The sequence below is a fragment of the Haemaphysalis longicornis genome, unplaced genomic scaffold (assembly GCF_048455015.1).
Source record: "Haemaphysalis longicornis isolate Haplotype H1 unplaced genomic scaffold, Haemaphysalis longicornis Haplotype H1 scaffold_8, whole genome shotgun sequence".
NCBI classification, from domain to species: Eukaryota; Metazoa; Arthropoda; class Arachnida; order Ixodida; family Ixodidae; genus Haemaphysalis; species Haemaphysalis longicornis.
This window is the reverse complement of record NW_027526445.1, coordinates 32,483,317-32,498,290: the sequence shown is the minus strand read 5'-3', so window position 1 is coordinate 32,498,290 and position 14,974 is coordinate 32,483,317.

Below are 14,974 nucleotides of genomic sequence, written 5' to 3'. Positions count from 1 at the left end.
GACCACTCAGCTTAGCAACATTTCGTTCAGTATCAGGGGAACTCCTAGGCAACCGGGAAATGTGGAAACAATGAGAAAAAGACGGTGAACTCGAGAGACGAGCAATACACAGAAATTTAATTTCATTAGACATTCGGTGGCATCACGTCAGCTGTTTCAGTTTGCAAATCTGTGAAGGCTGGCGATATTCATGCGGTGGCGCACCTTGTCGTCAGAATTTATATCGGATATAAAATGCGACCACTTCCACCTACACATTCACCACGAATCGCCTCCATGCGTTCAAGCCGGGGCCGTTGATCGCGTCACCCAAATTAATGCCTCTCTCTGGGCAGCGGATGGGCGACAATAATATGGGCGCAGCCACGAAAGAGAGCACCCTGCGGAGCCATATTCAAGAACTTCAGGTTCATCCACCTGAAGCAGCACTGCAGGCCGTGCCTGAAAAAAGAACGCTGGTTTTCGCTCTACCAAAAAAGTGATCGAGCGTCCCCTACTTTTCAAATAGTATCCGTCTTAATTGGTGCAGGAACAAACCCCGCACTGTCATGTCCTATTAGTGCCCCGCTGTTTTCGTGGTTCGGCCACCCTCCCTCACTACCCCGCTCTTCCTGTAGTGCATTCGCGGTTGCAACACGTGTGCGGAAGCGGAAGGCTGCCACCGAACTGCCATAGTCCGAATGGACCGCTCGGTGACAGTCGTATCAACGGTGGAGGAAGAACCAGCATGCCCAGACCACACCTCAACTAGTTTGGTATCATGATAGAGAGGCCGCTGAACAATAAAGTTCACGCTCCTCCACCCGGAAACCTAATCTGCATCCTCGTCAGAGGGGTCAAGGCCTCCTTGTCATCAAGCTGGAAGCCCTGCAACGCGCACTCGTACTGCTCAAGGGTTGGGGATGTAGGTTATGGTGGGTTAGCGGGGCACGTCCATGCGAGATTAGCGGTTATGGAAGGCTCACGGCAGTGAAGGGCTCGAAAAATCCCGGGCCATCTCCACTAACGCGAAACCTGGGCAAGGGCGAAGCATGTATTGTACGAGTGTATTCTTGGCGCCTTGGCTTTTTTTCCAACGGAGATGATATCGTGGGGGTGGAGGTATACAGCTTTGCTGTAAAAGTCCCTTGCCTTTGAAGCACGAAGCCGTCCAGCGCGAGGCGTAATCGAGTGCCCCGTGTTTTTTAGTACGCGTTACGAAGTGCACGAGCGCAAGGCGTAAACCAGTGTCCTGGTGTTTTTTCAGTACGCCTTACGTTCTAGCGCGAGGCGTAAACGAGTTTCCCGGTGTTTTAGTACCGTGGCTATATGAGAGGACGATTACGACGACGACGGCGATGACAGGAGACGTCAACAGCCCCAGCTCCTAAGGGGCCTCGCCCCTAATGTATACCGATAAAATGAAGTGCCCGATACACTGACTGACTGACTGACTGACTGACTCATCAATGCCCAGCCCGAACGGCTACTCCTGGAGACTTGAAACTTCGGTAGAACATTTTTACCATGGCGTAGGGGCTGGATGAGGAGGGTTTGCGGCAATTCCACCCTTACGAGACAGAAATTACTAACATGTGTTTCCGCAAATTTGTGACAATCTAGCTCACCAGGGCAGTGCGTTTTTCTGATATATGTAGCGTGTAAGAATCCCGAAAGACGGGTTTTGTTATTTGTCCTATGGTGGGAATCTGTATTTCAGAGCCAATTGGGTGTTTTTGGAGGTTTCCCAATATCGGTCTTACTGATGGGCATATCTCTGACATAAGGAACTCAACATAACTAAATTTAAAGTTATGGGGATATCCCATAATCAATTAATTTGTCTTGGTTATTTTTTTAACAGTACCCCATTAGAGTTCGTAGTAGAGTATAAATACCTTGGTGTGCACATAAGTCTCTCCTGGTGCCGACATATTGATTTTATAATATCTAAGGCTAACATAACATAACGTCTATCCAAGCATGCGGTTGCATGCTTGGATACTTAAAGAGAAATTTTTCATTAGCACCTTCTTCTCTCAAAAAACAGTTATATGTTACTTACGTGCGCCCCATACTAGAGTATGCTTCGTCAACTTGGGATCCTGGATATACTAATATGACTAACCATATATAAGCCGTATAAAACCGTTCTGTGAGATTCATACTTTCTAACTATCATCGTACACCCAGTGTAACGTCTATAAAATCCAGTCTGACCCTAAAAACTGTCCCGTCTGTGCCTATTTCAAACAGTGTATAATAACAACTACATACTCTAATCACGCTGGTTCCAACCTGCACGTTTCGTATCTGAATGTCTTCACCATCGTCACAAAGTTTATACCCCGCACCAAAACACTCTCACCTACTCCCATTCTTTTTTGCCGAAAACTTGCCGCGTGTGGAACCACCTGCCTGCTTCATTAGCTTGTATTACTGACCCTGACAATTTCCGGGAAGCATTGTCAAATTCAAATTTGTTGTAAGTTTTTTTTGCCTTTCACTTTCTAGTAAGGAGTGCTTTTTTCGTTGTGTTTATTGTTTCTTTTTTAGCGTATTGTACGCTTGTGTCGATCCTCATTTTCTGTGTTATTTTACGGCGAATGACGTGCGTTTACGATTTGCTTTTCTTTTGCTCCGAGTGTGATTGCGTTTATGAATGCGTTTAGTGCATTTGCTTTACGTTTTTTTTAACATTACTGTATATTTTTGTGTGTACAATGGTTAAAAAATTGTCGCGTGCTTTTGACATCTTCTTTGCTCTTTTATGTGAGCCCCTCCCCTCTACAATGCTTGTATGCCCTGAGGGTAAACTAAATAAATAAATAAATAAATAAATAAATAAATAAATAAATAAATAAATAAATAAATGAATGAATGAATGAATGAATGAATGAATGAATGAATCCCATTGGTTTTTGCTCATAAATGGTACCAATACAACAGCAGAAAGCTAATTTTAAGGATTTCACCCTCCGACACCGGTAAAAAGGCGAAAAAGGTTTTTACTACTCTCCTCACGAGCCGAAAAGGCCGAACAGGTGATATCAGCGACTAGCCATACGGCTGGTTCAAACGGCCTAAAAGTTCATAAGCGTATTCTGATTATGGTGTAGGAGCTCGGTATTGCTAAAATTCCAAACATTTACACCCGAGAGACAGCCAGAACCGCTGAATGATTTTTCAAATATTTCTTATTTATTCGCAGACAAGTTCGGATATTGAACTGGTTTTCGCTGATATATGTTTTGTACAGATATCTAAACACTGTTTTAGAACATTTCTTTATAACACCCACGTAATAGGGACAATCATGTTTTCTTGCGTGTTTTTACAGATTTCTCAATAGCTATACAGCCGGTTGATATATCCAAGTTTTCTTGGCTCGTGAATGCTGCCCATACCGTTGCCCATAATGCAATGTCAGGATTTTCTCTTAATACCCGCATAAAGAGGCGAGCGAGATTTTTTATTTTGCACCCTTTTTGGACGTGGAATTCAGTTCAACTTTTTTGCGCTCGCATGGAGCTCGGCATCTGTTCGAACCTTCTACGCGCCTTCCATAGGAGCCCATGCTGTTTATTATAAAGCTGTAACCGATGCGTACCCTTCATACCTACTAAAATAACACTTCCCATGGCAAGTAGCTGTTTCAGCGCACCATCTTCCAAAGAAACACGGGTTCCAGCTGTTCACTACTACCACACGCCTCCGGTAGGAGCCCATGTTTTGACAGCAGGCTGGAGTTCCCAATTACGTACAACTTCATGGTGAACTAGATAATTGGGACAAGTAATAAATAAATGAACAAGTGTTACAGTAGCCCCTAGTGTCATTAGAACAGTGTCCGACCTGGGCACCGCCAAGTACTGCAGCTAGATTTTCTTAATAAAAATGCAGGCGCACAAAGAAGGGAAGAAAGAAAGAAAGAAAAAAAAAGACAGAAAGATAAGAAGAAAGAAAAAAAGAAAGGAAGAAAGAAAGAGAAAAAAAAAGAAATACTGAAGGGAAGGCTTCTTTATTTCTAAACTTTTCAGAGCATCTGAATCTATAGCCTTCGTGTGAATAGCGTAGCTGTAAATAGTATCTGTATCCACACTACGTATGCGAGTGTTTATGCTGCTAATGTAAGGCATACCTTTTTTTAGCCACTTGAAAAAGACTTCCACGCCGATCGTTAATGGAAAAAAAAATCACCGCCCATTCGACACTGGGAATAGCTTTTTGCGACGAAATAAAGGCGTCAAAAATATGTGAAAGGTATAAGTAAACTTTATTTCTTGTGAGCGTTGACGGTAGTCGGTCCTAAGGAAGACGCACACACTTACAGCTGCTTTGTTAGGAGAATTCCTGATAAAGTTGGCTTTACCGGAAGTCGTTTTCGCACGCGCACAATATAAATTCACGGAACCCCACCATATGCCCGGATCGCTGTCAGGTGATTTCATCCTGTAAATGAGGTACCATCGATAGAAATAAATGTATTATTTACGAATTTTTGGCGTGTGCCGCTGTCCAGCTCAAGAGAGAGAGAGAGAATAACTTTAGTGAAAACCAGCGATGTTAGCCGAGCCCTCGGGCTCGCTTGCTACGCTAGATGAGAGAAGAAAAACAAAAAGACGAAAAAAGAGAAAAAAAAAATTGTGAAAACGAAAAGATGTCATTTGATGCGGCCAAAATTTTCAATCACAAAACTCTGTCCGGTTCTGTGCTCCGAAGAAACTCCAAAAGAGCTTTGATTGCACGCGCAGCCTGACTGGGACCCGACCATGGACCCAAAACAGCCCTCAGCTCAAGTCCCGCACTAAGCTGCCTGCACAAAGATAATATGAGTTTCTGTATTGAGCTGCTCCTTTTGTGAGGGAGATTAATATTTCGGTGCGTTCTATAACTTGGCAATCACCGTAGAAATCATTCAGCGTTCGAAACACGAGGGGACATGCACCAGTTCGTGCATTTTACTGCAAAGCAGCCTATGTCCAACGGCCGAGCAGAAGCACCACTTGCAGCTGACTGACAGCCCCGCATGCCAGCACTGCCGGGCGCCTATCCAGTCTCTTCCACACTTGCTCATCGAGTGCCCGGAATTTGCTGCAGGGAGGCCGGAGCTGCTGCCCGCCGTTGGAGGTGTCCGCCACTGGATCAGCTGTTGTGGCGATCGGGCTGCGTCAGGGTCCGGGACGGAGTCCTCGAGGCCCTGGACTCCAACCTGGATACATGGGGCTCATCGCTGCACTCCGGTGACTGGTCATAGATGATCACAGATCATAGATCATAATGATACAACTCAATCGCGCGTTCCCCAACTCACAAATCCTTTCCTGTTCCGGACCGAAATCTAAAATCTATTTTCAGTATTGACGCTTGGTTTGTGAAAAAAACGTAGTAATTTCAGGCTGTGTAAAAGCTGGCCACAGCGAACACGTCGAACCAACCGCTCGTTCACACCAGCAGCATACCGCAACGCTTGTACGTTTGACAATATCGCGCACCATAGACACCTGTCTACGCAGATGAGATATTTCCTACGTCGGAAGCCCAAAACCATTTATTGAAGGAAACACAAATATTATCATGAACGGAACCAGCGTATAGAAGACACGGATACGTAGCGAAGAAGGACACTTGACATCCGCTGTTCTAACAACTGAATTTTATGGGGTAGAAAGGGCATATTTATACATAAGAAAACCACAACACAAACAAACAATCAAGCAAACAATGCAAAAAACTTAGTGCCCTTCCACCATGTGAAGAAGGATGACCTGCGATTTGGACGCAGCACAGGAAATGCACGAAACAAAACACGTTTGTTTATAATTTGCGATCGAGAAATTAGCACTTATCCCAACGAACCTTTGAAGTACTCGATAGTCATTCTAGTACTCGGCGCGGTGGCTCAGTGGCTAAGCCGTTGCGCTGCTGAGCACGAGGTCGCGGGTTCGATTCCCGGCCGCGGCGGCCGCTTTTCTGATGGAGGCGAAAAGTAAAACAGCCCGTGTGTACGAGATTTCGGCGCACCTTAAAGATCCCCAGGTGGTCAAAATTAATCCGGAGCCCACCACTACGGCGCGCCTGATCGCCTGCGTTGCGTCGGCGCGTTAAACCTTACGGTCAATCAATTATTTATTCTAGTGTAGAAATATCAAGCTGTCTGTTACCCTCCCGCGTTGTAGGCATCTTGCTGTATGCGTAACAGAACAACCCACTCCGCTCGACCACTGATAACACGGGAAAGTTCGTATTGGGGCGGTGGACGTACACGTTTATACTTGCAACCGGTGAAGGGCGCGTGCTTAGGCGTTAAATACACGTAAAAAAATGTGGCGTAGAAAGCCTTTCATGCTAAAAAAGAACTATGGGCTCACGCCGGCGTTCAATGCAGGGAAGTTGCCTGATAAGGGCGCAGCCGCCATTGTTATCCGATTCCGTCGCTTCTGAAAGAGGCATCGGTGGTGGCATGGGGCACGACCAAGTTTCCATCGAGCGGCCGTGCATGGGAAATAAGAGTTGTGAAAGCGCTGTCGGCGGTGGCAAGTAGGAGCGCCGGAGCGGCGCCGTATATATCGGCTTTACCAGAAGGAAAACAGGATGACGGTCGAATAAGTATGACATTAAAGCGCCGATGGGAGCCGCCATAGTTGATTTCACCCAAACGGCCAAACCGCTTTCGTTCACTGAATAGCCAGAGTCACTGTTAATTATTAACAATGACTCTGGCTAGTCCGTGAGCGGAAGCGGTCTGGCCGGTTGGGTAAAAAATTCCCGCGAGGGGAACACGAGTAAATGCAGAGCATTGGGGCCTCAGTACTGGTTAAAGGAGCCATGAAGAGAAAATGCAAGTTGGTTTTATTCGAAAGATTTCGTGTTTTATAGTGCCCCCAGCGCTTGTCCGGATACAAACGGTGCTTTATTCACTGAGAAATTAAACAATTTAGGTTAAAATTTTGATTTTCCCGCTCAATCGTGCGTTTTCGTGGTCCCAAGTGACATCACGGGAACCGACCGCTCTGCAGCCTAGAATACCTTCATTCACGCATCCGCCGTACAGGGTAGAGACACGTAACGCTGGCGCCGCCATGTTCGGTTGCTCGCTCGCCGCCGAAGCAAGTCATTGTGTCAAAACCGCGCTAAAATTATCGCCGCAACACGGTTTACTGAAGAAGTTTGAATCATATTGTCTGTTTCGCGTTGCTAGGTCTCGTGGGAAACGAAAAGAATAACGCGTTGAGCCCGTTGGCCCAATTGCGGCGGCACGGGACCGTTCAAAGGTTGTCTCCACCCTGTAGCGGTGTTGGTTTGTTCCCGCGTTTCTTTACGTTCCGTAACCTAGATGGCGCCACCATACCGTGGCAAGCGTCTGGTTTGTTTTTGGCCGCATTTAAACCTGGCTTGTTTTTGTTCTGGGAGAAAATATTCGTTCCCTGAAACAGTGCTCGCTCGACAAATGGGGTCACGTAAGACACCGTTGCTTGCGTCAATCGGCCAGTGTCGTCTGAGACAACCCCAAGCCCCGTAGTGCTGTGCAGCTAAACCAAAGCATGCTGTGCGCAGTACGAACAGCAGAACGCACCAGTACTTCTATCTTTACATGTGCTTTCGTAACTTCCACTGTTTGTCCCATCATTCCTATTGCTTTGTAAAGAATGTGCCCTAAATTTAAGCGCAAATCGCTCGTTCGTCTAGTTTGTAAGCTCTACCTAATTTGCGTCTGCTTCTGCCAGCCTCCGCCAATCGCAGAGCTTAGCCCATGTGACATCACAGGTTCTGTTGCGGGAAATGAGCTGGTGGGTCGCATGACCATTCCCGTTTTTCCTAATTATGTAGCTTATTTGAGCGAAGTTTACGTTAAAAGTGGTGTCAGTATGATTCTAACGAGACAATCTTTTGAATGAACCAAACTTGTGTTTTCTCTTCATGGCTCCTTTAAAGGCAGTGTTGCTTCCATCGCTTCTTCCGTGATGCTGGAGTAGCAGACACGAGTAAACGTGGGCACGAGCGTCAACCAAGGAAGGAAGGAGCAACGCAGTGACTGAAACACGAGCGACCGCTAGCCGCTATATTTGCAGCGCGCTCAGTAGAGGGAGAGCAGTACGGGGGGGGGAGAGCGGGCATGCGCAAGCAGCGCGCGCCCTTCAAAGCCCCACCGCGCTGCTATCACGCACCTGTTACGCCGAGACCGCGACGGAGCGAACGGGCTGACTAAGACGCATGCGCGCGCCAGCTGCTGTTGAGAGAGAGGAAGAAAGGAGGAGAGGCGCACCTGCTGCGGACGCGGAGCTGTTGACGCCGTCCGACGCAGGAAGAGGCGAGGCTAAGAAATGCTCTGCATTTAAAATTCAGACAGACTGCTCCCATCCAGAACAGCAATCCTCACTGGTGTTTCGCAACTGCAACACAACAGTTTGTCTTGATTTTACCCAACCGGCCAAACCGCTTCCGCTCACTCACTAGCTAGAGCCATTCACTATTCCTCTCCATTTAAACTAAACGCAAAAAGTTCAGCGTTCGGGGCGGCTGCGACGTGTGGGTTACCCCGCTAGCATTTTTCACTGAAACATAGCCACGGTGAAGACACACCACCCCATACGGACAGTTGTATCGATACCCTCCGCCCACGCCCCTTTCCTGTGCTAGAAAAGCGCCAGCATGAAAACATCTGAGTCCTGAGAAAGTGCACTCCTTTGTGCCGGTCGTCGCTTGTTTAGGTCTAGAAGTGCTTGGATGCCGTTATTCATTCTTGGTATTTCCGGCAGTCATGGACAGCGCGAGCAGCGACATCGTCCTCGGACGCTAGATGACCCGGAAGCAGGTGAACGCCAGTAGAGGAGGCGAGCATGTTCTTAGCCATTAATGGAATTCGCAGAGGTATCCGACAGTCGGATACCTGGGATTATGTTACACCAGATTGTGATGTAGCAGCAAACTACGACCCATTCGTTAAGATAACCCCAGCGATATATATCCGGACTTGCATAAGGTGCGGCTGAACCGCTCAGTAAAAAGACCCCGACATGCCCCCGCGGGAGGGGCACGAGTAAATGCAGAGCATTAGCGGGGTTACGCGCGTGGCGGTGGCGATGGGTGTTGTAATGGTGGTGGTAGCTGTCGCGGTACTAGTTGGTTGAAGGTCTTGCTTCCATCGCTTAGCAACTGCGACAACCGCGACGAGAAGAGAGCGAAGCAGAACTGGAGTGCGGTTGACGCGCTGACACCCGGGTTCCCAACGAACGCAGTAGAGGGAGAGGAGGCGGAGAGAGAGCGCGCTATCACGCCACCGTCACGCCACGACGCGCCCGCACCTGCTATTGCCAGGCTTCAAAAGCTTGGACGTTCCCTGGTTTCCCTATAGGCGGCGTAAAAATCGACGCCCCACGTGACCAACCTACAAGGCACTTTTCGACCATCAAGTCCACCAGACGGCACAAGCGAAATGTTACTTTTGGTATAGAATACAAAACATTCATTCCGTGACTTAAAATGCCAACACAGTTCGCTTACAATGTGTTGTTTAAAAATATTATTAACAAGTTCCGCATCAAACATCTGTTGAGCAAAAATGTACGCAACTTTTTACGAACAGCCGACTGGTGCACCACCTCGTTTCTGAATTCGCAACCACAAAGCCGCCAATTCAAATTGAAACCGCTGCAACGGCCCACCGTTTCTATGTGCGCGGAACACTGTTTTCGTGACTGTTATTGCTGTTATGTGCTTTTGCGTCCATCAGTTGTTGAGAAGACTGGCAAAACACGGGAATTGAGTGCTTGTGGAGTGACAAATGTGGGAAATTCCGCATCGGAAGACAGCTGTCGAGGCCAGGATATTTAATTCTTCTAACAGAAGGTGAGTGTTATGCACTCCGCTAGAAAGACAGTGCAAATGAAACCGTTGTCGCCGTCAATACCTCATTTGTGCCCTTCGTTCGAAATCTTAGCGCAAGTGAACGAGTTGTTATGGCAAAAAAAAATGTTCTCACGAAAGCGACGTACAATTGCAGCCATCGAAATGAAATGATGTCCTGGCCTCTGTAAACTTGCGGATGTCAATAAACGATTTGTTCTCACTTGCTTCTCACTGTGGTCTGTGCCAATCGAGGCCACCTGGTCACCTGGCGTAACATCACTTCACTAGCGCGGCGCAAGTAAACACGCGGCCAGCGTGCCAGCCCGGAACCAGCAGGAGCAGCCACGGCCGGACTCGACGCTCCTTTCACGCGCGGGAGGAGGAGAGTCGAGTCCGGCCGTGGAGCGGCGAGCCGGCGGCCGCCTTGCGAGGGCAGCCATGTTATTAAGGAGCTCAAGCGGCCTGTGCAAAAAAAGCATCCGCCATGTTTACAAAGCCATGTTTACAGCGCCATCAAGCGGGCATACTCGGTAGTTCACGACGCCGCCACTACGCTTTTTCTGGCACTACAGGCAAACCTAGACCTTTGCTTCTCTAAAATACTCCCTGTTCTGTGCTATTGCTACGGTGCTTGCAACGCCGGAGCGCGCGCTGCACCTGTTGTTGCAAGCTTGTTGAGGGCGAGGAGGAGTGGGGGAGAGGGCGCACCTGCCGTGCTGCGGACGCCGAGTTACGGACGCATAACATCGTGAGTTAAAGAAATGCTCTGCATTTAAAATCTGGAAGTTCTGTGTAGATGTCAGTTTAGGTATATTGATGAAGGCTTAAAGGGACACACAACCGATTTTTGTCGAGTATATATTCTCTATCCCAAATGAAAGGGCATCACTTAAAGCACCTTGACGAGAAACGGTTTTCCTGATAACACCCTAGAACTTTTTAAATCGATTTTTTTATCTACGAGCCGTATGTGTCCCTCCCAAAACTAATGCTGGTAACCATGACATAGAGTAGCTCGGCAACATACTTTTGTCTGTATGCGAAATGAAAAACAATGTTTAAAAACTTGTTCCCTGCTAAAAAAGGTTGAATCGCAGGCTTTCCTGTTCCTTTATGTGTTTTTTTAATGCAACAGTCTATTTTGCACGAATGCGCCATCTGTTGGGATAGACGATAGGTAGACGATGGCTTCACGTTGTGGAGGCGGGAAGTTCGATTCTCCCCGGGCGCGACTTTTTTTTTTTTAAGCTGTCGTTGGCGTATTTGGAAAATTAAATCAAATGTTTTGGCAGAACAAACGCCTCTCCCTCAGGCAGAATCGTCAAAGCTCCTTCACTGGGTCTGTTTACTGAACGCTGCCGCTGATTCTGGGTATGGAGGCTCAGTTAGCCACACTGAGAGCAACCCAGCGGCGGCGGGTGGCGTGTCTAAAAAAGTTTCAAAATAATGCTAAAAAATACATACACAATTTAAGTTTGTACAAATACTTGTGTTAAAGGGTTTCCAATACGTAAATAAACATTTAGGCAGTTACAGTAGCTGCTAGGTTTGCAGGTCACGTGACAGGGACACATATTGTAGTGCCAAGTTTCGACACTACGAACCACCACCCTTCCGTTTTCAGGAAGCTTGCTGCCAAATTAAAATTATTTTCGCCAGTATCTTTAGAAATTGCTTGTGGTTACCGGGCTATATAAAACGCTGTCTTTCATATGAGCTAGAGAACATATACGGGACAAAAATTGGTTGTCTGTCCCTTTAAGATGACCGCTGGTGACTTGAGCCCCAGTGGTCAGTTAAGAGTCTCCAATGGTCACCGTGGCGAATATTTTATTGGGAATAAGTGCGCGGCATCAGTAGCGCCACTCACGGGTACGGTTTTGGTGGTGACAAAGCGGGTTACATAGTCAGTTGCGAGTAGAAGAAATACAGGGGCGTGGGGAATGTTCGAGCAGATGCAGTCAAGGTCTCAGGGATGGTTCATTAGGGTGAAGGTGACCATCAGATAAGCAGCTCCCTTGCGTCGACGTTAAGCCATATAGGACGCAGAATTGCGCTTCATCAAGCCAAACGTACCAGTCCATGAAGGTGATCCTTAAGGCATCGTACCACCGATTTAGTCATGAGTATCCGCCAGTGATGTTGTGATTACCTTTCAGTCGCGCAGATATGTGCAGTCATGAAAGACTGACTAGGAATTGCAAATTTCCTTCGGGAAGAGATTTTAAAGTGTCCCTTAAAGGCGTTTTGAGCCCACTAAATGAAAGAGCGCAATCGTTAGGCTGAGTAGTCGATGTCGTCTGTGCCAAGTTTAACGGTTTCACGTGCAGGGGAAATCTCATACTTTCGCTGCAAAGTTTGTTGTCGCGTTTTCACCCTGCCCTGCATGTTGTTTGGCCCCGTAATCCCTGCTGGGTACGTAATCAAGCCTCCCATGGGCGTCAAGAAGCAGAAATCGTGCAATTGGACTGCTTTTATCTCCCTTCCGGCAAAGAGAAGCGTCGTCGGATCAGCATTAACAGGTAGAGGCGGCGCCTTTGGTTAATTAGCGACACCGACTTCCCAGTTGGTAACCGCCTTGTTACACGTCGTCGACCCGAACTCGTCGGCTGATCGAAAGTCCGCGTTTTGTGACTGGGTCGCCGACCGAAGGCGCCGACGACGACCGATCGGCCGCGTCGGGAATCGATAGATCAGCGAAACCTGTACCCCGACAACAGTAGTGCCCTAATGAATGCGGTTCTGACCTATTAGTCCCTAGAGTGTAATAAACATAGTAAGGTCCATGAAGTTCATACAGCTCAACACATACGATCGGTATTTCGGCTGACGACGCTCCGCCCTTCCCTTTGGCGAAAATTCATTTCCCGGAGTTTCAAACTGCACACTCGTGTGCTAGCAGGAACTTTTGTAGAAACCTAGCGCAGTTAATATCAGAAGATGAGTTACGGAAGGTTTATTCGGTAGAAGGAAGAAATATCGACCAAAGTGATTTCGACCAAAAGCACAGTCTATTCCCTCCCACGTGCTACGCGGAGCCCTTACCAAGGAGTCATAATGGAGTAGAAAAAAGGGAACAACTACACAAAATGCAATACACTGTAGAATGTAAAAGAAAAATAAGGTATTTACATAATTTACGCATGTGTCCATTCGTTTAAATTCCGTCTTATTGGTTTGGAATGTTCTGTGATTAGTTGAAGTTCCTACGTATAGCAACTTCTTCCCTGGTGGTATATATGTAAGCTACATTTCGGCGTTGTAACCGATGTTCTCAGTTCTTACGGTTCTTCGGCAATGTTTCTCGCCATAACACCTAACAGGGGAGCAGGGACATAAGAAGTACATTCCTATCTTCATTTGGATAAAGCGAAACCACACCAGCAGCGTCCCCTGCCCGAAGGTCACCGCAACTGTTGCTGCATTTGTTTCTCGATTGATGCAAACATTTTCTTTGCTATCAGGTACTAGCAAATTAAAAATTTTAAATAAAAGAACACTGAACTGCTCCACGTTTTGTATAGATGCTGCATTAGATTTGCATAACGCTATTTGTAGGCTAACCAATATTGAAAAGCAGAGGTAGTTGTTTCAAACCTTTTCCAATAGATTTTCTTCGTGTTCGGTCTCTTTGCAACCCAAGGTTATCACCTAACCGTGAAATACTCTGGTTCAGTTTGAAGTTACGTTTTGTATGTGGCGTGGAAATGAGCTTTTGAGTGGCCAGCGGGAAAGCGTGATGAAAAAGCCAGGTTGGGTTATCGCAATACTAGGAAAGTCAGAGTTTTTTTGTGTACTGCAATCGAACCCAGATAACCACATCGATAATATGTGTCTTAGGCTGTCGCGACCTTTGTTTTGAGGGTGATGATAGCACGTTACAATATTTCTTTACAAGGGTGTGTAAAAATTTCGATCCATCCCTTTTGCTTTTGCGTTGCACCCAAAGATGGATATTTCGTAAAAACCTTGCCTGGTGGAAAACTCTCAAGTGGGCTCGGTAAATTCTGATTTCATTCCAGAACTTCTTCAAGCTTATAATCGAACGCGTGTCGTCTATAGTGGTTATTTCGAGTTATATGAAAATTAACACGGTTGGATCCTTTCCGGCTAGTGAAGGACTGGCATCATTTTGCGTCAGGCAAGCAGGACTATCTGTGGGTAAGGACAAACACAGGAGTACTGATTGTGTTGACATCTCGTTCTGCTATCCCGAGCTATAACTTGGAGCTGAGTAAGGCCATATTTAAGTGCTAGAAAATAATTAGACAGCCTGGAAATCATTATTTGCGCCGAATAACCCTTGTATTTGTTTGCATCCATACAAACGGTCGCAGCGCAGGCATTCAATCCGTGCCCTCAGTCATAGCTTCATAACGACTGCCCACCGGGTGCGTATATATTACTCATCCCTCTTCCTATGACGAACACTTTAGGTTCACCTCGCTCCACAGTAACTTGGGGTAGGTTATGTGGAGTGGTACCACACCCGAACTCAGCCTTTTCATGTGGTAGAGAAGCGCACAAGTAACCCAGACAGATACTCACACTGAGTAATAAATCAGCACGTTTACAGTAACACTGTCAGTGCAAAAACGGTGCAGCTTGTTTGCCGTCCATCTTCTACGCTTAAGTCCGCTCCCACGGCTTTTTGTTAAGCCTCGCGCGCTCCTAGGACCGAACATTCAGCGGTGGGGGACGGCTACATGGACGCATTTCTCCTTGCATTGGGTGCCACAGGGAGATAGAGAGAGAATAAACTTTATTTAATGAGAGTAGTCAAGCGGGCGGTTTCCTCAGTTCAGAACCCCGTTGGAGCGTCCAGCCGCCTCAGCCCGGTGGATCAGCCGAAGCTGCTCTTCGAGGCTAGAGCTGGCCAGCGCTTCCTCCCACTGCTCAATCGAGGGATTAGATATCGGGGAAAGTGAGGTTGTTAAGCTGGCCCTCCCACACCATGTGATACAAGGTGCAGGGCGCGTTGCAGAATTGGCACTGTGAGTAGTATATTGTTGGCCAGAATAAGTGGAGTTTGGTCGGGTGGGGAACGTGTTGTTTTGGAGGAGACGCCAGGAGCGCTCCTCTGCCTTGCTGAGGGAGAGGTGGCCAGCGGGTAGCATAAGCCTGGTGAGCCTGTAGAATTGGGTCA